Genomic DNA, 21366 nt, shown 5'->3' on the forward strand with positions numbered 1-21366 from the left:
TTACAATGATTGCACCACTGCACTCCAGCCTGGGCAGCAGACCGAGTCCCTGTCTCTAAAAAATAAAATAAAAGTTAACCATTAATGGTGGAATTAAAATAGAATGTATTGGTTCTCAAAATATGGTCCCCAAACCTGCAGCATCAGTATCACCTGAGAACGCTGTAGAAATGCACATTCTTAGGCCTTACACCAGACTTACTGAATAGAAACTCGGGGAGTGGAGCTCAGCAATCTCAGTTTTATCAAGCCCTCTGGTGATTCTGATGCATGCTCAAGTTTGAACAGCTCTCATGTGATTACTTGAAGCTAAGATGAGAAATGATTGATTTCTGTGCCAAAAACAAACAAACAAAAAAACCAAACTTGTAGAAACTGCCCAGCTTGACTGCCTCCCTCAAAAGAGTATTTGTTGGCCAGGCACAGTGGCTCACAGCTGTAATCCCAGCACTTTGGGAGGCCGAGGTGGGTGGATTGCTTGAGCCCAGGAGTTTGAGACCAGCCTGGGCAACATGGTGAAACATTGTCTTTAGGGAGCCAACTGGAAGGTGGCTAGAGGGACTGGGAGTGCAGACACCAAGGGCCCTGCAGCCTTACTCCTTGTGCTGGTCTTCTCCCTTCCTTATGGAGACCATGGCGGTACCATGGGCTCTCCTTAGCTCACTGTGGTGGAAAAGTAGGAAAGCCAACTGGGGCAGCATAGGCTGCGGAGTTAGCTTCTGCTTTTGAAATGGTTTTGAAATGCAAGGCAGTCCCAGACACCTTCATTGAATGCTATCCTTGATGCAAAATCAGCACAAGGGGTAAACACTGATCCTTTTCTGTGGAGTACACACACAAAAGACAGTCTTTCTGTATTAAAGGGATAGCAAACCTGGAAGGTGAAGCAAAAGGGATGTGCGTTCCACCCTGACATGTGTTTGAAAAGAACAAAGAGGAGGCGGTGAGGGAGTCAGCATCTTCACCTAAAGGTCTTGGCAGGCCACTGCACAACAGTAAATGGGTCTGAAAAATAACATCACACACAGCTGGAGAGGGAATGTCCAGGAGTGCCCAGAGTTTGAAATACAGGCTATCAGACATGTGGGCACTGGAGCCTGGGTCAGAAGTGTCTGGGTCCACACAGGCTGCAGCTGGCAAAGGGGTGGCATGAAGAGGGGGAGCCTCTGTGTAGTGTTAGCTGGGAGAGTCCTGCGGCATCCTCAGAGTCACCAGGAGACTCCATTCCTAGGAGGCAAACACTGAAACGTCTTTCTCTTAGCGGGGAGGCAGCTGTCACACCTGCTTCTGAGAGGGCCACACTCAAAGCTGGAACACTATGGACTGTGCTTCTCTTTCAAACCCACGGGTCCGGTAAAAGTTGGCAACAAAGGAGTTGCTGAGACCTGGATATGGGGATGATGAAAACATGCTTTATGAACTGCAATGCACTATACAAATGTTAGGGTTTTTTTTTTTTTAAGGAAATTAGCATCAACATGAACTACAGTTCATCAACATGAACTACAGTGTGAGCAGGCATCTATGGTTCCCAGGCTCTTAGTAGCTAGAGCTGGTTGCCTTACTCTGACTCTCCTCACTGAAAATTAACCAGTTCATTTATTTCTTCCTTTACTTGGTGCATTGGAGTCACACTTACTGAGCACCTACTATGTGCTAGGCACTGGGCCTACTAAAACGAAGAAATTGATGATACCCTCAAGAAATTCACAGCTTGCTAAAAATGTTCCAAAGGTACCAGTCATGCCAAATGCATGGAAAAGGGTCTGAAAGGAAACAAACCAGAAGTGGCTTTCTCTGGGGAGGAGGGAAGGAGGGGGTACTATTGAATTCTTTACCAATAAAAGACTCAACTATAGCACCCGTGTGTACCCCTGGGTTCCAATAGATGACTCCGATGTGAGTGGGCGTTTTACATGCAACCAGATGAAAATCGCTTTGATTTTTGATTTTGGAATAAACTGCTTTTTCGATTAGTCAGAAGTTCTATGAAATGTTCCCAGCTGGCTCCTGGGTAAATGTCCCAAGCCTGCAGACTACATGAGCTCCAGACAACATTTAATTATTTCCTATTTCACACTGCCCATGCAGAGGCTGAATTTTGCTTCACGTGCATGGAGCTACTCGGGCTCATTTTCCTGCTGTTTTCAACTTCCCATTGACCCAAATCCCTCTCTGGCCCTAGGGATTGAGACTTTGTGTTCCAGTTACATAAATTCTAGGCCTCAGAATAGCCACGCATGCTGGCAGCTCTTTACCCTGTCGCCTGGGCCCTCACATCCTGCTGTGGTATCCTTTCAGATGACCACAGCTCTCTTCCGCCCTCCTGGGTGGGCAGGGCCAGAAGGGCCAGGAAATAGCCCCAAATAGGAGGACTAAACCCCCTAGCCGAGCACCCTGACCACAGTGCCCACTCCTCATTAGAGGACACAGGGGAAGAAGGCTTCCTAAGTATCCTCCAAGAAGTTTTAAACATAGCGAAAACCACTTACAAATTAATGGTGGAATTAGGCTGGGGTGCAGGCTCACACCTGTTATTCCAACACTTCAGGAGGTCGAGGTGGAAGGATCACTTGAGCCTAGAAGTTGGAGGTCAGCTTGGGCAACACAGCAAGACTCTGTGTCTAAAAAAGAAAAAAAAATTAGGTGTGGTGGTGGCCTGGGTCTACAGTCCCAGCTACTCAGGAGGCTGAGGCATGAGGTCCGTTTGAGCCCATGAGTTCAAAGTTACAATGATTGCACCACTGCACTCCAGCCTGGGGAACAGAGTGAGGCCCTGTCTCAAAAAAAAAATAATAAAATAATAAAAAATAATAATTAATGGTGGAATTAAAATAGAATATATTGGTTCTCAAAATATGGTCCGCAAACCTGCAGCATCAGTATCACCTGAGAACGCTGTAGAAATGCACATTCTTAGGCCTTACACCAGACTTACTGAATCAGAAACTCGGGGAGTGGAGCTCAGCAATCTCAGTTTTATCAAGCTCTCTGGTGATTCTGATGCATGCTAAAGTTTGAACAACTCTCGTGTAATTACTTGAAGCTAAGATGAGAAACGATTGATTTCTGTTGGGAAAAAAAAACAACAAAAACTTGTAGAAACTGCCCAGATTGACTGCCTCCCTCAGAGGAGTATCTGTTGGCTGTGCACGATGGCTCACACCTGTAATCCCAGCACTTTGGGAGGCCAAGGTGGGTGGATTGCTTGAGCCCAGGAGTTTGAGACCAGCCTGAGCAACATGGTGAAACCCTGTTTCTACAAAACATTTTAAAAATTAGCCAGGCATGGTGGCACATGCCTGTAGTCCCAGCTATTTGGGAGGCTGAAGTAGGAGGATCACTTGAGCCCAGGAGATTGAGACTGCAGTGAGCTGTGATTATACCACTGCACTCCAGCTGGGCGACAGAGATCCTGTCTCAAAAAAAAAAACCAAAAAAAAAAAAAAAAAAACCCAAAGTATTTGTAAGTGGCAATTCCTCAGACTTTAAATTCTACAGATGAACTAAGTTTTTTGAGGACATGAGAACAAAATTGCATTCCTTTGCTAGGGACACACACACACACACACACACACACACACACACACACACACACACACAAAGACTGGGTGGCTTAAACAAAAATGTATTTTCTCACTCTTCCGGAGGCCAGAAGTCCAAGATCAATTTCCTCTTCAGGGTTGGTGTCTTCTGAGGTTTCTCCTTGGCTTGCAGAGGGCGCCCTCTTGTGGCCTCTGCATGCGGTCATCCCTCTGTGCACGAGGCCCTGCTAGCTCCTCGCAGGTTCAATTTCCTCTTGTAAGAACAGCAGGCAGATTGGATTAGGGCTCACCCTAATGGTCTCTTTAAACTTAATTGCCTCTTTAGAAATCCAGTCTCTAAATACAGTCACATCCTGAAGTGTTATGGGTTAGGGCTTCAACATATGAGTTTTGGGGAAGCACACTGCCACCCATACAAGGAGTCTTCTCAAAATGAACAGTGTGTCAGCATCCACCAGTCCTCTCTGAAACCCTTTCCCTCGGTGCGTGGGACCAAGGTGAGGCACACTGGACCCTCTCTTTCCTTCCCTTCAGCTCCCTCATCACCTCACACCGCTCTCCAAGAGGCAGCTGATTCCATGGACCCAACTGCCTCTCCGAAGAGCAGCTGCGCCTTGGTAAAGGAGAAAATGGAAAAGGAAAAGGAGAAACTCAGGTGAGAGCATTCGTGAGACCAGCAGGGAGAAGGGGCAGCAGAGAGGGGGCGGCCTGCCTCTGTCTCTGCGCGCGAGGTGTCACAGCCCCGGCACCGGGAAGTGGTCGACTGGGGGTTTGGTAAAAAGAATTTACCGACAACAGTACAGCTTTGAAAAAGGAACGTTTATTAGAAAGGAGAACGCTGCAAAAGGGTGCAGTGGGGCACCTCAGCGAGAGGACTGAGCGCACCCTGGTGGATTTTCCTTACCAGCATTTATGAACCTTTTAAGGTGGGAGTTGAGGGTTGTAAAATGAGTTTCAGCACGGCATTCCGGAGATGTATAGAAATTTTAGCTGCTTATAAAAGTTGAAAGAGGATTGGAACCTCTGAAAGTTTAAAGATGCCAACTTTATTTATTTTATTTTTTTGAGACGGAGTTTCGTTCTGTCGCCCAGGCTGGAGTGCAGTGGCGAGATCTTGGCTTACTGCAACCTCTGCCTCCCGGGTCCAAGCGATTCTCCTGCCGCAGCCTCCCGAGTAGCTGGGATCACAGGCGCATGCCACCACGCCCAGCTAATTTTTATATTTTTAGCAAATATGGGGTTTCACCATGCTGGCCAGGCTGTTCTCGAACCCCTGACCTCAAGTGATCCGCCCGCCTCAGCCTCCCAAAATGCTGGGATTACAGGCGTGAGCCACTGCACCCCAACTTAAAGGTGACAACTTTAGATACTAGAGAAGTTTGATTACTTCTAAATTCCCCAGATAAGGAGTTTTGCCTCCAGATGGCCTGTTTGGTGGTCACCAGGTGGTCTTTGCTCCTTTCTGAATTGCTCAGATAAGTTTTTATCTCCGGGGCCTGTTCAGTGGTCACCAGGTGATTTTCGCTCTCCTCAGTCTCCAGAATTGAGACAGGCAGGGAACCATCTTAGGGGCCTGCTGGGCTCCCCCAACCACTGTCCCCTGCCCAGCATGGAAAAATTTTGAGTCCCTTCAAGGGAAATTCCAGGCACCCAACTAGCCCTACGGCCAGCAATTAGAGAATTGAATAAAGAACCCCCTAAGTGAGAAGATCATAATAACTTTTGCACTAGCCACCCAAATAAGTCAGAGTCACAAGATGTTTGTTTCCCTACAGAAACTAAAGATAGCATCTTGACATATGTCCTTGAGTTGTTTTTAAGAAACCAGGACTCCCACCTGATGGAAAATGCCAGCTGTCTTCACAGTGATCTCAGACAGACTGAAGCCAAGAAGTAGATTTTAAAAGTTCCAGAAATTCTCTCACTTTGGAGACATCCCCCAACACACCGCACCCTGCCACCTTTAAAAACCCCTGCTTGGAAGCCATCAGGGAGTTTGGGTCTTAAGCCTTAGCTGCTCATTCTCCTTGGCTCTGCTCACTGCAATAAATGTCTCACTTTCTCTCACTACAAATCCTGGTGTCAGTATTTGGCTTTTTCTGTGCATTAGGCAAGCAGACCCAAGTTCGGTTTGGTAACAGAACCAGAGGTGAAGTAACCTCTCAACCCCACCCAATTTAAAAGGCTAAGCAGGGTGCAAGTTTGGAGCCAAATCAAGGCTAAACCACTTGGGAGGTGTGTGGTTATGGATCAGCCACTTACCTTCTTCATGCTTCTGTTCATTCATTTGTTCTACAAAATAAGCATAGGCTTTCAGACACTGCCCTGGGTCTTAATTACATGTTGGTAAAATGGGAATAATAAACCCAATTTTCTGAGTTGTTAGGAACATTCGACATAAACACCTAGGATAATGTCTAACCTATTAGTGATTGGTTGGGGACTTGGTCTGTGTTTGTCCACTTCTGTGTCACTTCAGTACAAGGGAGAGTAACTGGGACTCAATCGATATTTGAGAAAGGAAAGAGAGACAGAGGTGAGGGGAGACTAGGAGGGAGAGAAGATAAACAGGTGAGTGTGGGGGACTGAATGGTCGGTGTCATTACTGCTACCACTTGGGATCACCCGGACCCTGGGCAGTCCGAGAACATGGTCACTTTGGTACCAACCCTGAACCACATCACTTCATTTCTTCCCCAGCAGGGCTTCTAGGAACAGAAGACTTTGTTCTCCAAGACATTCCAGATTAGATTTCAGGTTTGTTTGTTTTTTTTAACTTTATGTATACACATTTAATTAGAATAGGCATAAACCAAAAAGAAGAAAAAAATCAGGATAAAGTGTCACTATCATTTTGTTTGCAAGGAGGAGTCAGGAAATGGAACAAATTACCAGAAAAATATTCTAAGGCCATCCTGAAGTAGCTAGGTTACATAATCTTAAGAGTCAAATGCCAAAATTATTATACCACTTAATCCAAATGAACAAAAGGGGAGTCAAAAGTTTATCCTGTTTAGGGTAATAATTTTTACATGGAACATATAGTGATTCGTTTCTCACAAAGTGGTACTGGTCCATGAAGCAACTGAAATGTCCCTCTGACACTCTGTCACCTCCATCTCCCCCCATTTTTGTTCCCCCTCACTTCTGACACCAGGACCTTCTTGCTACTCACAGACTGCTTAGGGCCCCTCACCCTGAAGGAAAAACAGGAGGGAGTGAGAGGACAGAGCCCTGGACCCTCCCACATTCTCCCCCTAACCCTTTACGAGGCTGGTCCCCTTCTTGATATTCCCAGACACCAAGTCTGTGGAATTAGCTAGTGAACAAATTCTCACTGTGGCAAGGTCATCACAGCCTAGTGTGTTACCCCTTCCAAGAGCAGCTGCCTTATCATGGGGCCTTGAGGCAGGGGAATAGGAATTGAAGGTAACCAAGGCTTAAGGCATAAGCAAAAGAACAACAGGTACAGACGGTTCTAGGCAGGATTAGGTAGCATACAGCCCACATCGTGGCTCCTGTGATAACAAGACAGAAGTCTCCACTTCAGCCTCTGATTGGTCTCAGGCCAATCCTTCATAGGGAATAACCAATTGGAGGCCTCTAAAGGGCACCTAGGGGTGTTACCAAATTATTTTAGCCTAATAAAAACCCTAAATCAGGGGGCTCTTGAACTGCTTGCTTGAGCCTGCTCCCACTCTGTGGAATGAACTTTCACTTCAATAAATCTGTGTTTTCGTTGCTCAGTTCTTTTGTTGCTTTGTCTTTTGTTGTTTCATTCTTTTGTTGCTTTGTTTGTGTGTTGGGTTCAACACACCAAGAACCTGGACAACTCACAGTCAGGACTTTCCATCTGTTAACAGCCTGTGCTTTACGACAAAGACAATAATTATAGAAAGTTATCCAGGAAGGGACTTTTACAGACCAGCTGGCCTGAACCTGCACCTCCAATGGCAAATCTATAGCCCCACAAAAAATGCAAAAATGAAAACTAAGCCCCCAAACAGAATGTCTCCTTTTGACCCCCTGACCCCTAGTTTCCCTATAAACCAGACTGTTCATGATGGCGTACATTTTTGGCTTGGCAGAGACAAGCAACAAAAAACAAAAAACAAAAAAACACCTTCTGTCTCATTGCCTTCTCAGTGCCCTCAAACATTGCCAGGCGTGTCCTATTATTACCTCTACATCTGATAAGTAATTTCTTGACATGTGGAGCTCTCCCAAGAAGCCATTCCCACGACCAGAGCCTTCAAACTGGGCTGCTGTAACCCTAGTCCACACAGGACGTTAGACCAGCACCCCCACCCCAGCTCCCCTTCTCCCCCACACACTTCCTTTGGGCCATAAGAGAAACCACGTGTGCCTTGCTTCTCCCTGGGGCAGAAATCACCAGACCGAGGAAACAGCCACTTCCGTTTTTTTGTTGTTGTTTTTGTTTTGTTTTGTTTTGTTTGAGACAGAGCCTGGCTCTGTCGCCCAGGCTGGAATGCAGTGGCATGATCTCGGCTCACTGCAACCTCCGCCTCCCGGGTTCAAGTGATTCTCCTGCCTCAGCCTCCCGAGTAGCTGGGATTACAGCTAACTTTTTTTTTTTTTTTTTAGTAGAGACGGGGTTTCACCATGTTGGCCAGGATGGTCTCGATCTCCTGACCTCTCGATCCCGCCACCTCGGCCTCCCAAAGTGCTGGGATTACGAGTGTGAGCCACCATGCCTGAGCTGTTTTGATGCCAAGAAATCGAGGGCCTGAGTTTCCTGTATCTCAGCAAAGTAGGTGGGGATTGAAAGGCCTTCCCTACCCTGCTGCCCAAGCTGAGCTGAGAGCTTTCCTGGTGCCCGGGCGGGGGTGGGGCAGGCATGCACAGGCCTGTCGCTGCCCACATGTGTCTCCAGCACAGATGCTAATCACAGAGTATGACAGGAAGACCCCACTTCACTTCTGCAGACCCAGCAGCAAGCAGAGAAGGATTAACTCTGAAGCGAATGAAGCTTTAGTACCTCACTTCAAGGATCTGGGAAGGGCCCCAGCAATGTGTTCCTATGGCATGTGTCTTTGTAAACTGTATAGATTTAAGCTATCTTCACCTCAGCCAGTGAAGACTCTTTCCTTCTTGGCGTCCCCTCCATCACACAGTGCCTTTTGTAGAGTGACAGAGGATGTTCTGAGCATCTGGTTAAGGGGAATTAAATACAGGAAACATTTAATTGGGGTTTCTTGGGATATTTTATATGGTCCACAGTTACTTCTATGTGTTAAGTAATTGCTAGCTGTTGTGAGGAATGGCTTCAGGAAGTCTCACCGCCTTCTTGCCTGAGAGGGCAAGGCCAGGGGCTGTGCAGCAACGCTGAGGGAGAGGCAGAATTTGGAATGGATGGAGCCAGAAGCGAGTCTGTGGAATATTCATCCAGTTCTCACAGCTCACATGAGAAACCTGACACCAGGTTTCAAACATTTGACAACAAACCTGAAAATGTACATAACACTGCCAATAAAGAGCAGGAAGAAACTTTGGTAAAATATAATAAAGAAATGTTTTCCACCATGTTTGAGGAAAAGTGAATTATCTTTCTCTTCTCTCCGTAAAAAAAAAAAAGAATCACAAAGTTGTCATGTGAAGAGGCGATTGAAGAGTATGGAAGAAAAAAAAAAGACGGGGAATGAATGAAGGGAATAAAGTGTTAATATAGTGTTATAAGGGTGTTTCAAAGAGTTAATTAATAAAAATAGTATGGTGTTTGAATTTGATATTTGTGGAATTTCTGATTCATTGTGACTTCTTTTCTCATTCTAAATAAATGCTTTTATACCTAGATTTTTAATGTGTATTTTTGTTTTAAGAAAGCCTCCAAAATTATATAAGCTTCAGGCCCCACAAAACTTGGATGCAGCATGGCAGGAAGTCACTAAGGTAACAATTTAGACCCATCAGAAAGAAGTCAACCATGTAACTAACAACAGCAATGGCATTCTGCCTTCTGCAATCCCAGAGAGCTTTTATATATAAGAAAAGCAATTTAGCACTGACAAGCGCTGGGTTCATAGGTAGTAGAACCTTTCCTTTCCTTTAACACGGTTAAAGGAAACATTCTCACTTGCAGATGAATAATGCACACTAATTTGTGCAATTTGGTAGTTCGGACCTCAAAAGGAAGGAGAGATCCAATGTCAAGCGAACTTTGTCATTGTTTCTGGTAAGGTGGGGCTGGGGGGTCTCTGGTGGGTATGGGGAATCCTGTCCCACTGCAGGGATATATGGGAGGACAGAAACTTCCCCTGACCTCAATTAGAGGAGGGGAAGACTCATATCTCTGGAACAAATCTCTCCACTGGCTCACCCAAGCCTCAGGAATGGTATGAGTGGTTTTAATTTTAAGTCTGCTTTGACAGCCATTTTTCCTTGACTTTCATTTTCTTCCTTTCTTTTCAAATTATTTTATATTTGGGGAAATGAGGCATCAACCAAAAAAAAATCCAGTCAACAACATGCTTGTGTCTATTAGGAGGACAGCTGGGAGCATGCACTGGTGGCAGCTGAGGCTGGGATTTTGACAGGGTTCTCCCGGTTCCCATTGTTGTGCCTCCTGAGACACGACAAGGGCCCCAAGGAAGGCTCAACATGACAAATGGCTCAGCCTGCCCTCTGTTTATTTCTTTAAATGTTCACTACATTATTTAGTAACTACTCTTAAAAATTATTGGAAGATTCAGACTTCAAACTATACTACAAGGCTACGGTAACCAAAACAGCATGGTACTGGTACCAAAACAAAGATATAGACCAATGGAACAGAACAGAGCCCTCAGAAATAATGCCGCATATCTACAACCATCTGATCTTTGACAAACCTGACAAAAACAAGAAATGGGGAAATGATTCCCTATTTAATAAATGGTGCTGGGAAAACTGGCTAGCCATATGTAGAAAGCTGAAACTGGATCCCTTCCTTACACCTTATACAAAAATTAATTCAAGATGGATTAAAGACTTAAATGTTAGACCTAAAACCATAAAAACCCTAGAAGAAAACCTAGGCAATACCATTCAGGACATAGGCATAGGCAAGGACTTCATGTTTAAAACACCAAAAGCAATGGCAACAAAAGCCAAAATTGACAAATGGGATCTAATTAAACTAAAGAGCTTCTGCACAGCAAAAGAAACTATCATCAGAGTGAACAGGCAACCTACAGAATGGGAGAAAATTTTTGCAATCTACTCATCTGACAAAGGGCTAATATCCAGAATCTACAATGAACTCAAACAAATTTACAAGATAAAAACAAACAACCCCATCAAAAAGTGGGTGAAGGATATGAACAGACACTTCTCAAAAGAAGACATTTATGCAGCCAAACGACACATGAAAAAATGCTCATCATCACTCGCCATCAGAGAAATGCAAATCAAAACCACAATGAGATACCATCTCACACCAGTTAGAATGGTGATCATTAAAAAGTCAGGAAACAACAGGTGCTGGAGAGGATGTGGAGAAATAGGAACACTTTTACACTGTTGGTGGGACTGTAAACTAGTTCAACCATTGTGGAAGTGGGTGTGGCGATTCCTCAGGGATCTTGAACTAGAAATACCATTTGACCCAGCAATCCCATTACTGGGCATATACCCAAAGGATTATAAATCATGCTGCTATAAAGACACATGCACACATAGATTTATTGCGGCACTATTCACAATAGCAAAGACATGGAACCAACCCAAATGTCCAACAATGATAGACTGGATTAAGAAAATGTGGCACATATGCACCATGGAATACTATGCAGCCATAAAAAATGATGAGTTCATGTCCTTTGTAGGGACATGGATGAAGCTGGAAACCATCATTTTCAGCAAGCTATTCCAAGGACAAAAAACCAAACACTGCATTTTCTCACTCATTGGTGGGAACTGAACAATGAGAACAAATGGACACAGGAAGGGGAGCATCACACACCAGGGCCTGTTGTGGGGTGGGGGGAGTGGGGAGGGATAGCATTAGAAGATATACCTAATGTTAAATGACGAGTTAATGGGTGCAGCACATCAACATGGCACATGTATACATATGTAACTAACCTGCACGTTGTGCACATGTACCCTAAAACTTAAAGTATAATAAAAAAAATATTGGAAGAAACAAATACATGTTTATGCCTTTAAAAATCCCCTGCCTCTTCTGGTAGCAAGGTCTTGGAGCCCAGGTCCAGATGATAGTGAAGGGTACAAGAGTAGCTGCAGCTGGTACAACCAGGATTCTCCACATGAGGCCACCAGGGCGCCTTTTCCAAAATCACCTGGGGCTTTTTAAGATGCAGATTTCCAGGGTCTCCCCTCTGAACTTTACCAAGGTGCCCAGAGGCCATCCTTACTCTGAAATTCTGAGGTCTAACCCTGTGCCCAGGGGAGCCAAGAGCAAGTCCCTTGGACTAGAAGTATCCTTTCGTGGAGTACAGGAATCCCAGGTCCCTCACTCTCTACCTCAGGAGGCTCTTCAGCTTCTGTAGAGCAGCTACTGGAGTGTGATGGTTAATATTTAGTGTCAACTTGGTTGGATTGAAGGATGCAAATTATCGATCCTGGGTGTGTCTGTGAAGGTGTTGCCAAAGGAGATTAATATTTGAGTCAGTGGGCTGGGACAGGAAGACCCAACCTTAATCTGGGGGGGCACCCATCTAATCAGCAGCCAGTGCAGCCAAAATATAAAGCAGGCAGAAAAACGTGAAAAGGCTAGACAGTCCTAGCCTCCCAGCTACATCTTTCTCCCATGCTGGTTGCTTCCTGCCCTCAAACATGGGTTTCCAAGTTCTTCAGCTTTGGGACTCAGACTGGCTTCTTTGCTCCTCAGCTTGCAGACAGCCTACTGTGGGGCCTTGTGATCATGTGAGTTAATACTACTTAATACACTTAATACTCCATTATCCATGTAACCTCTGTAGCCCCTGCATCAACTGACTCTGCCAGATGATTCCACGGTAGGGCATGGAGTCATTGACCAGCAGCCAGAGCTGATGACTCCACGCACCCCTCCCAGACTTGGAAGAAGAGCCAAACCACAATGCATGGGGGATGGATTCCTCAGCAGTTTCTAAAAGGGGCAGGTGATGCCTCCCCAAAGTGTGGTATATGAAACTCCACAGGGGATGAACTTTGATCTGTTGGGGATAGAAGTCAGGAGGGATTCCGCAGATCAAGTCACCCTCTATTCCTTCCTCCAGGGGGCTTAGTGTCAGGCTCATGAAGTAGGAATACAGGAATCCACCCTGTGGCTGCACTGGTGCCTGAATAGATAGTCATTAGTTGCTGTAGAGATCTAACAACACAACAGCAACTCAAGTATCTACACCTTTCTGAATCTAGCTTGGATGACTCCCTACTCAAGCTTATTTTGGGTCAGAAGTCTTAGAACTTAAAGAATCTGGGGAATCTCATAGATGTATCTAATACGTTATTATGTGTTAGAAAGAATTGCTGTCTGGGTTCTAGAGCTGTGACTGCCTGTCTGTTTGTTATTAACCCCACATCACAGGGCAAATCACTCAACTTCTCTATGTGTAGTACAGGGTTAATGGTTAAAGGAAATATTCTCACTTGGAGATGAATAAGTGAGAAAGGAAGTTGAGTCGGGGTTAGACCTCAGAGCTTCTGGGTAAGAAGAGGCAGTTGGGCACCTTGTTAAAAATGCAGCTTCTTGGCCCCACCCCAGAGGTCCTGTTTCAGATCTAGGGTAGACTCTGGAAATCTGCATTTTGAGAAGCCTTCCGGTGATTCTGGTGAAGATGGCCTGGTGACCTTGCTTGGAGAATAATGGCATTAACATTTGTTCTTTTCTTGCCGGGTTGTTATAAGACTTAAAGTAGAGTCACAAACATGCTTAGAATGGTACTTAGCACATCATAAAATACTAAACAACATTCACTCTTTTCATTGCTCTTGATTTTCTGGGCTAGGTTTTGGGGATATAGCAGTGAATCAGGTAAACGTGTTGCCTGCCCTCAAGTAGCTCCGGGGAGGGGTAGCCGGGGTGGGGGGGGGCGGGGGTTGCCAAGAACTGGTTTGGAATTGGAGAAGCTCTCCTGAACAGCAGCCAGGAGCTTCCTACCTTTCCCAGGGTGATCATCTTGGTTCTAGAATTTGAACATAGAAATACTCTAGGAGGGGCTATCTTGTTGGAAAGGGATAGGATAATTGTCTTAAAATCCTGTTTGCATGGCTGTTTACAGAATATCAAAAGGTGCATGAGATACATGTCAACTGCACATATCAAACACTGGCAGGGGAAGGAGGATCTGGTTCCCATGACTGCAGAGTGGGAAACCAGGCAGGAAGCTGCTGTTTACCAGGCATAGCACCAGGTCCTTTCACATCAATGGCATTATTTAATCCTCATAATAGCTTGTCAAGCCGGTGTTGTCACCACATCTTTATATGTGAGAAAACCAAGTCTCAGTGAGAGTACATTAAACCTAAGGTGTCATAGCTAGAGAATGGTAGTGCTGTCTAATGTCAAAGCTGCTGTTCTTTCCAACACATAATAATAATGGACTTGATACATCTTATGAGCTGCCTTAGACTATTTAAGCTCTAAATCTTTCCACCCTCCATTATCCATGTAACCTCTGCAGCCCCTGCATCAACTGACTCTGCTAGATGATTCCACAGTAGGGCATGGAGTCATTGACCAGCAGCCAGAGCTGATGACTCCATGCACCCCTCCCAGACTTGGAAGAAGAGCCACACCACAATGCATGGGGGATAGATTCCTCAGCAGTTTCTAAAAGGGCCAGGTGACGCAACCCCAAAGTGTGGGATATGAAACTCCACAGGGGATGAACCTTGATCTGTTGGGGATAGGAGTCAGGAGGGATTCTGCAGATCAAGTCGCCTGCTATTCCTTCCTCCAGCCTGTCCAAAAGGCATCTCCTGGGGCCAGCTGACAGGCCATGTCTTCGTGAAGCCTTGGCCAGGTCAGCAGTGGGGCCCGGCATTTGCTTCCTATCCTTCCCTGCCTCACACTGGCTGCCCTACTATTGTACTTCATTAAAAAGCATTACTGCTTCAACTTTGCCTCAGATTCTGTTTTCCAGGGAACCCAGATTAAGCCAAAAAAAAAAAAATAGGAAACATTTAGATGGATTATCTCATTTAATACTCATGACATCCAAATGAAGTGTTATTATCCCAATTTTACAGATAAAGTAACTCGTGGTTAAAACCACACACACACATGAACAGTGCAACCAGCATCCAAACTCAAGCAGCCTGACTAGGTCCCACACCTCTAACTCTGCAGCAGGGACCGGTACACTCCTATCAGCCTCGTTCATCTGATCCTCTATATGTCTCACCTCTGGTAAATATTTCCTGTGGAAACAAATGCTAGATATACTCCACTATTCATTCTCTCTATCTTAGAGTACAATTTCAGGCCGCTAATAATGCATTCCCAGCTTTCCTTGCAGCAAGGTACAGTCAATTAGTTCTGACTACTGCCATGTAAGAAGAAATGAGGTAAATGGATTCCAAATGGTGCCTTCGAAGAGAAAGAGACAGCTTCCCCTTCTCTTCCCCTTCTCCCTTGGCTGAAATGCAGACATGGTAAGTGTAATCGTTGCTGCTTAGACAATCAGATGGAAGCCGCGTGTTGGGGATGGCTGTGGAATGAGATGAAAGAGCCTGGGTCTCCCACACCACTGAACCAGCATACCAGCCCTGGACTTCTAGGCTTGAACCGTTATGGAAGAGAAACCAACTTCTTTCTTGCTTTGTCCACTGCTGTTTTCGTCTTTGCTATAGCATCCGAACTTGCATCCTAATATACTTTTCAATAGGCAGTTAATTTTATGCGTCAATTTGACTGAGCCTTGGAATGCCCAGATTCAATATTATTTCTGGGTGTGTCTGTGGGGATGTTCCTGGATGAGACTGGCATTTGAATTGGTGGGCTCAGTAATCCCACAGTGGGGACTCCCCTCCCCAGTGTGAGTGGGCATCATCCGTTGAGGGCCTGAATAGAGCAAAAGGCCGAGAAAGGAGGAATTCACCTTTTTTCTGCCTGCCTCTCTGCTTAAGCTGGGACATCTCATCTCATCTTCTCCCACCCTTTGACTGGGGCTTACACCTTGGCTCCCCTGTTTCTATGACCTTTGGACTCAGACTGAATTACCCTTTCCTGGGCCTCCAGCTTGCAGATGGCAGATCAGAACCTCTCAGCCTCCATAATCACATGAGCCGCTTCCTCATTTTATATATATATATATATATATGTATATCCCAGTGCTTAGCCTCCATAATCATGTGAACCAGTTCTTTATTATAGATAAATATCTATATCCTATTTGTTCTGTTTCTCTAACACAGACAGTATAGCACAAATGGTTAGGAGCAGGGCTGCGGAGTCAGACATCTGGGTTCAAACTCTGGAGGACGGCTCACCTTCTTTCCTAGTAGTTGCTATTCACCTTTGACAGCCACTTTCTAGAACTTCCTCAGGGACAATTTTCTCATTCAGGTACCACACATACGCAGCGTAGCACAATGGCTGAGCCCAAGGACCCCGGACATTTAGGCTGAAATCCTAGTTCTGTATGTTCTAAGTATACGACCTTGGGCAGGTTACTTAACCTCTGTGTGCCTCAATTTCTTCATAGGTAAATGAGAATACTAGTAGTGCCTCCCTCATAAGGTTTGGTGAAAGCAAGGGAAACCAGAGCCACCCACTATGTGAATCCAGAGCAGATCAGCTTCCTAAGGCTTAAGGGTCCCTGTCATAGGACGTGGTATGTGATAGGCATTTAATAAATGTTAGCTGGTGTCCTTGCTGCTGATTATTATTCTTCCCATATGAGCCTTGTATATAACAGGTGTCAATCCTTTCAGAAGGATTGAATGAATAGAGGCCTAAACCACATTCTGTGGAGTAGAAGAAGTCACAAACACAAACCAGACACAAAGGTGAGGTGTTTTGCCCCAGATTGAGTACTGTGTGAGATCATTGCCCAACAGAGGGAACATGGCTGTCCAGTCTGGCAACCGTCGCATGCATCCCTCCAGTTTCAAATGGAAGGTTTCAGTGTTGTTCCTGCCAAATCCTGGCCTAGGCTGTGGCTCCTCACTGACCTCCCCAGCATGGGTAGGCATTCCACACAGCCCTGAGGACCCCACAAGACTCCATGCAGACTGTCCACAGTGCTTTCCCTCTGGGATGGGCCCCCTCTATTTGGGAAAACCACAAGAATTTGCAATTATGATTCCAAAATTGTAAGTATAATTCTTAACCAATGATGGAGCTCCAAGGCAGTCAGTCCTTTCAATCCAGATGTGAAGTATGCACCCTCCCAGGACAGGGCGCCCTGTTGCACCGGAGGCCGACTCCACAGAGTTCCTTCTCAGCCAGTGAATATGGCTCTTTTTAAAGAAACAGGGCCTCCCAGAGCTACTGCGGCAAGCCTCAACTTCACAAGCCTCTGCTCCCCTCTGCGCAGGACAGTTGGAGTCAACCAGTGGCAGGAGCATGGAGTCAGACTCCCTGGGTTTAGTGTTCAAATTCTGCCTCTCTTACTAATTATATGGTCAGGTTTTCCTCTCTGAAACTCAATTTTCCTTCATCTGTCAAATAGGTATAATAATAGTATCTACCTTCCCGGTGGTGGTAAGAAATAAATGAAAAACTTTCAACAGTGCCTGGCACACAGTAAGCCCGAATAAAAGTTGGCTGCTATTATTGCTCTGTCTATTTTTTGGTCTGGGGCACACAAGCAACAGGCAATGGTGTGTGTGTTTTGGTGTAGTTTCCTCTCCTTTCTGCATCCTTACCCAACCCGGACCAGTCCCTTCAGCCCAAGGACCCAGCTGGCTGCATCCTTATCACCAGACAGCAGCTCACACTGGACAAGTTGCCCCGTCTCCCCAGATCTCACCTCCTGTCATGAACATGCCCCTCTATGCTTTCAAATTAAAAGTAAATGGAAGAGAAATATTTCAAAACACGTTCTAAATTAAACTTGAATAAACAACCCAGTTAAGCCCAGCATGGTCAGCATGGCTTTTCTGTCTTCCTCAACCCTTTCCCCTCTGAGAGATGAAAGCGGGTCATTTTGGAGAAGCGTGCTTTACCCAGTGACCCTTCTGGTACCACCTGCTGGCAAATAGGTGCAGGAGGCTCAGGGAGGACCCTGCTAGGCACTGTCTCGCAACTCCACCTGGCAGGGTTTCTAAAAAGTCCTTTGATTAGAGTCTAATCCCAGACTCACGAACAACATTCCTCCCTTGAACAGACTGGCAGGATTGTATAAAGCAGGGAAACACTGCCACCTGTTGATCATCCAGAATGCCTGTTTCATCCCAAACACATTTCCATGAACACTTTTAAAAAAGTTAAAAAAGGCTTTTACTAGTGCTGACTACTTAACAATCCAATATCCTGTATTTTTGTACAGTGTGTCAATTTTTACACAGATAAGGAGTAAATCTACCTAAATCACCTTTTAATACCAGTTCCCTATTCTCAAAGTCACCTTTGAATAACCAGGTCCCCATTGCATATATTAAAATTATGTAGGGTCAAAGGAGTAAAGGAGTCTTGAACGTCAAGCCTGGAGTTGTGGGCTGTGACCTTGCACAGCCACTGCCTAGCTGTGGGACTGGGCAAGGCTCTTTGCCTCGAGGGCTTTCTCACCAGTAGTTGAGGGGAGGGGACTTCCAGCTCCCATACTGTATGGTTCTGGGGACATGATGGCAAGACATTATGAGTGAATTTTCTGAACTAAGGACAACATCGAAAATTCTATTGCAGAAGTTCTTTTCTTGGTGTCGGGGTTAGGGGGTGATCAGGGTCTCACTCTGTTGCCCAGGCTGGAGTACAATGGCGCACTCACGGCTCACTGCAGCCTCAACATCCCAGGCTCAAGCAATCCTCCCACTTCAGCCTCCCGAGTGGCTGGGACTGCAGGCATGTGCCACCACATCCAGCTAATTTTTATATTTTTTGTAGAGATGGGGTTTCACTTTGTTGCCCAGGCTGGTCTCAAACTCCTGGTCTCAAGAGATCTTCCTGCTTTAGCATCCCAAAGTGCTGGTATTACAGGTGTGAGCCACCGTGCCCGATCCAGAAATCCTATTTTAAGACAATTAAACAGAGCCCTCTCTGACACCTTCCCCAGTGTACCACACTGGGGCAGTTCACTGGGCCCATGGAAAAGAAGTACATGAAGTGAGAGACCAACTGGGGAAATGGCTGCGCATCCATTCTCCCCACATATATCGGAATAGTTTCCCTCTCATTCTTTCAGAGGGGAGGGTGTGCTCAAACTGTCCTTGGCTGCAGCTGCCTCTAGGCACCCAGATGCCCCAGACAGAGTGTTCAAGAGCAGGGACCTTCCCCAGCATGAGGAACCCCAGGGGCCATCAGCTGGAGACCCAGAGAAGTTTGTCAACTTTGACTGGCAGCAAGCAAGACCAGTCCCTCCTGACCACTGCAGACACCTGTGTGTGTGGCCCTGGAGGGTGAGGGTGTGGTGCCAGTTAGGGCTGTTTCTCACACCTGGTAAGACAGGGGCTCGAAAGTTGGAGAGTCAGCTGGAAAAGGTGCTGGGGGTGGCGGTGCATCTCAGACTGGAGGCCACCAGCAAGGCGTCTTGCTGTGTTGAAAAGCCAGTGGATATGGAACTGCAGAATTTGCCTCACAGTCTGCAGTCAGGGCAGCAGCCTCAGCACTCATCAAGCCTTCGGGAAAATAACATAGAAAGCTGCAGCAGAGTCCCAGGGAACCCACAGGAAGGTGAAAATTGACATCATTTGGACCCTACTGAGTGGAAACCCACAGCCGACCATGCCCTTTGCTCATCTTCCCCAGGACACTGAAGCTTACCAGGAGAGAAGCGGCCTCAGTAAAGTGTGAGGGGTGAAAGTGTGTTTTCACTGTCCTGTTCATTTTCCTTCCTCCATCCTAATCCTCTCTTCCTCTCTGCATTTGCCCAGGTATTGGCTGCCTTCCAACTATCAAGAGTATTGACCAATCTGCTTCAACTAAGAGTTTCCTTCAAAGAGCAATTTGCATCTTATTAATGGATTCCTGGAGACAGGGAGGCCTTCAGGAAATCAGCAGTGAGAGCAGGCATTTGGGGATGGGAGGCCGGGCCTTGGTCTCCAACGCTGGCCCTAAGAAGGCAAGGTGGCAGTGATTCAGGGAAGTTAGACACGCTGGTGTTCATAGAGACGGTGACAATACCCAGAGGACAAAATAGGAGTAAATGAGTTCACAGTTCAGCATAAAATATATAATGGCTATAAGGAAAAAACTACAGTGACAACCATTGTTTTAAATGATTTACTGCACTGGAGTGGGCTATCCTGTCGTTGTCTGACTTGGTGATTTCCCTTCCTTTTCCTTTCAGGTACTGTATTTTCTAAAATTTAATTTTTTAAATTAAACGGATAACAGACAGTTTTGGTTTTACAATTATCTTTTAAACTCCATTACCCAGTGAGATATCATGAGAACAATTTGGAAATGACAGTAGTTTTTAAAATCTTTGCACAACACAAATTTAAACAAAGTTTCGAAAGCACAAATCAACTTGACATGATGAAACAGAAACTTCTTTAACGTTGTATCCATTAAAATGACTTTACCCAGCTGTTTATGAGTTCCACACATTTTTTGTTTATTTGTTCGTTCATCTAAAAAAATGTATTCCTTTATCCACAGAACCCACCCTCATTCTTTTCCTATCACTTTCACATAGGCAAATATTCCATCAGATTATGTACGTGTATTTTGCTTTTCAGTGTTCCTATAAAATGTATGTTATTATTTTGTATACTTGTACTTTATTTATGTGAGTGGTTTGTATTCTGTGGCTCGCTTTCTTTCTTACATTTTTTCTTTTCTTTTCTTTTCTTTCTTTTTTTTTTTTTTTTTTGAGACAGGGTCTTGCTCTGCCACTCAGCCTGCAGTGCAGTGGCACAATCACTGCTCACTGCAGCCTCAAGCCATCCTCCCACCTCAGCCTCCTGAGTGTGCCACCACACTCTTTTTTTGTGTGTGTGTGTGTTTTGTAGCAACAGGGCTTCAACATGTTGCCCAGTCTGGTCTGGAACTCCTGGTCTCAAGCAATCCACCTGCCTCAGCTTCCCAAAGTGCTGAGATTACAGATGTGAGCCACCGTGCTCAGCCTCTTTGGTACATTTTTCATTGAGCATTCTGTCTTCGAGATCCATCCAAGCTGCAATCTCATAGTAACTAGGCTGGGAATGACTGCTGCAAAATAACCCATGCTGTGTGCCCATCACGTGTCACCTCTGCTCTCCTTGTGAGAGGCACCAACTTCATTTCCAAATCCTTACCCTAACAAACAATACTGTAATGAGCAATCTCCTTGTAGATCTGGTGAGAGTTTCTTCGGGATAAATATGCAGGAGAGACTCGATGGGCATAGAGTTGCATATACTACACTTTTCTAAATGGGACAAGATTGCTCTCTCCAGAAAGACTGAACCAGCCACTCCTTCCCTCTATCAGTGCATATTGGTTCCCACATTCTTATAAACAACTGGCATCATCCAACTTCATATTTTTGCCAGGCTAACTGGTATAAATTAATTTCTCACATTTTAATTTGCATTATCTAATTAGTTATTTTTAAGCATCTCCTTATATGTATTATATAGTGTCATATAATTAGCTTCTGGAGTGGCTGTACATTGCCTGTCGCTATACTTTACTCATTTTTCTATTGGAGCTTCTTTTTATTTTTTAGTTGCAAGAAGTTCTTCTATAACCTAAATATTAATCCCAGGTCTAGTTTAGACATCGCAA

At 45.3% G+C, this 21366-nt stretch overlaps 1 long non-coding RNA gene across 1 annotated transcript; it reads right to left on the reverse strand.

Moving 5' to 3' along the window:
* Nucleotides 1–661: 661 nt before the first annotated feature.
* Nucleotides 662–3798, reverse strand: LOC129060027 (uncharacterized). Its single transcript, XR_008526347.2, has 3 exons — nucleotides 3641–3798; nucleotides 2493–2624; nucleotides 662–1385 (listed from the first exon to the last, which is right to left on the reverse strand). It is a non-coding gene; the product is annotated as an uncharacterized LOC129060027 (long non-coding RNA).
* Nucleotides 3799–21366: the final 17568 nt, after the last annotated feature.

The sequence above is a fragment of the Pongo abelii genome, chromosome 5 (assembly GCF_028885655.2).
Source record: "Pongo abelii isolate AG06213 chromosome 5, NHGRI_mPonAbe1-v2.0_pri, whole genome shotgun sequence".
In the NCBI taxonomy this organism is placed as follows: domain Eukaryota; kingdom Metazoa; phylum Chordata; class Mammalia; order Primates; family Hominidae; genus Pongo; species Pongo abelii.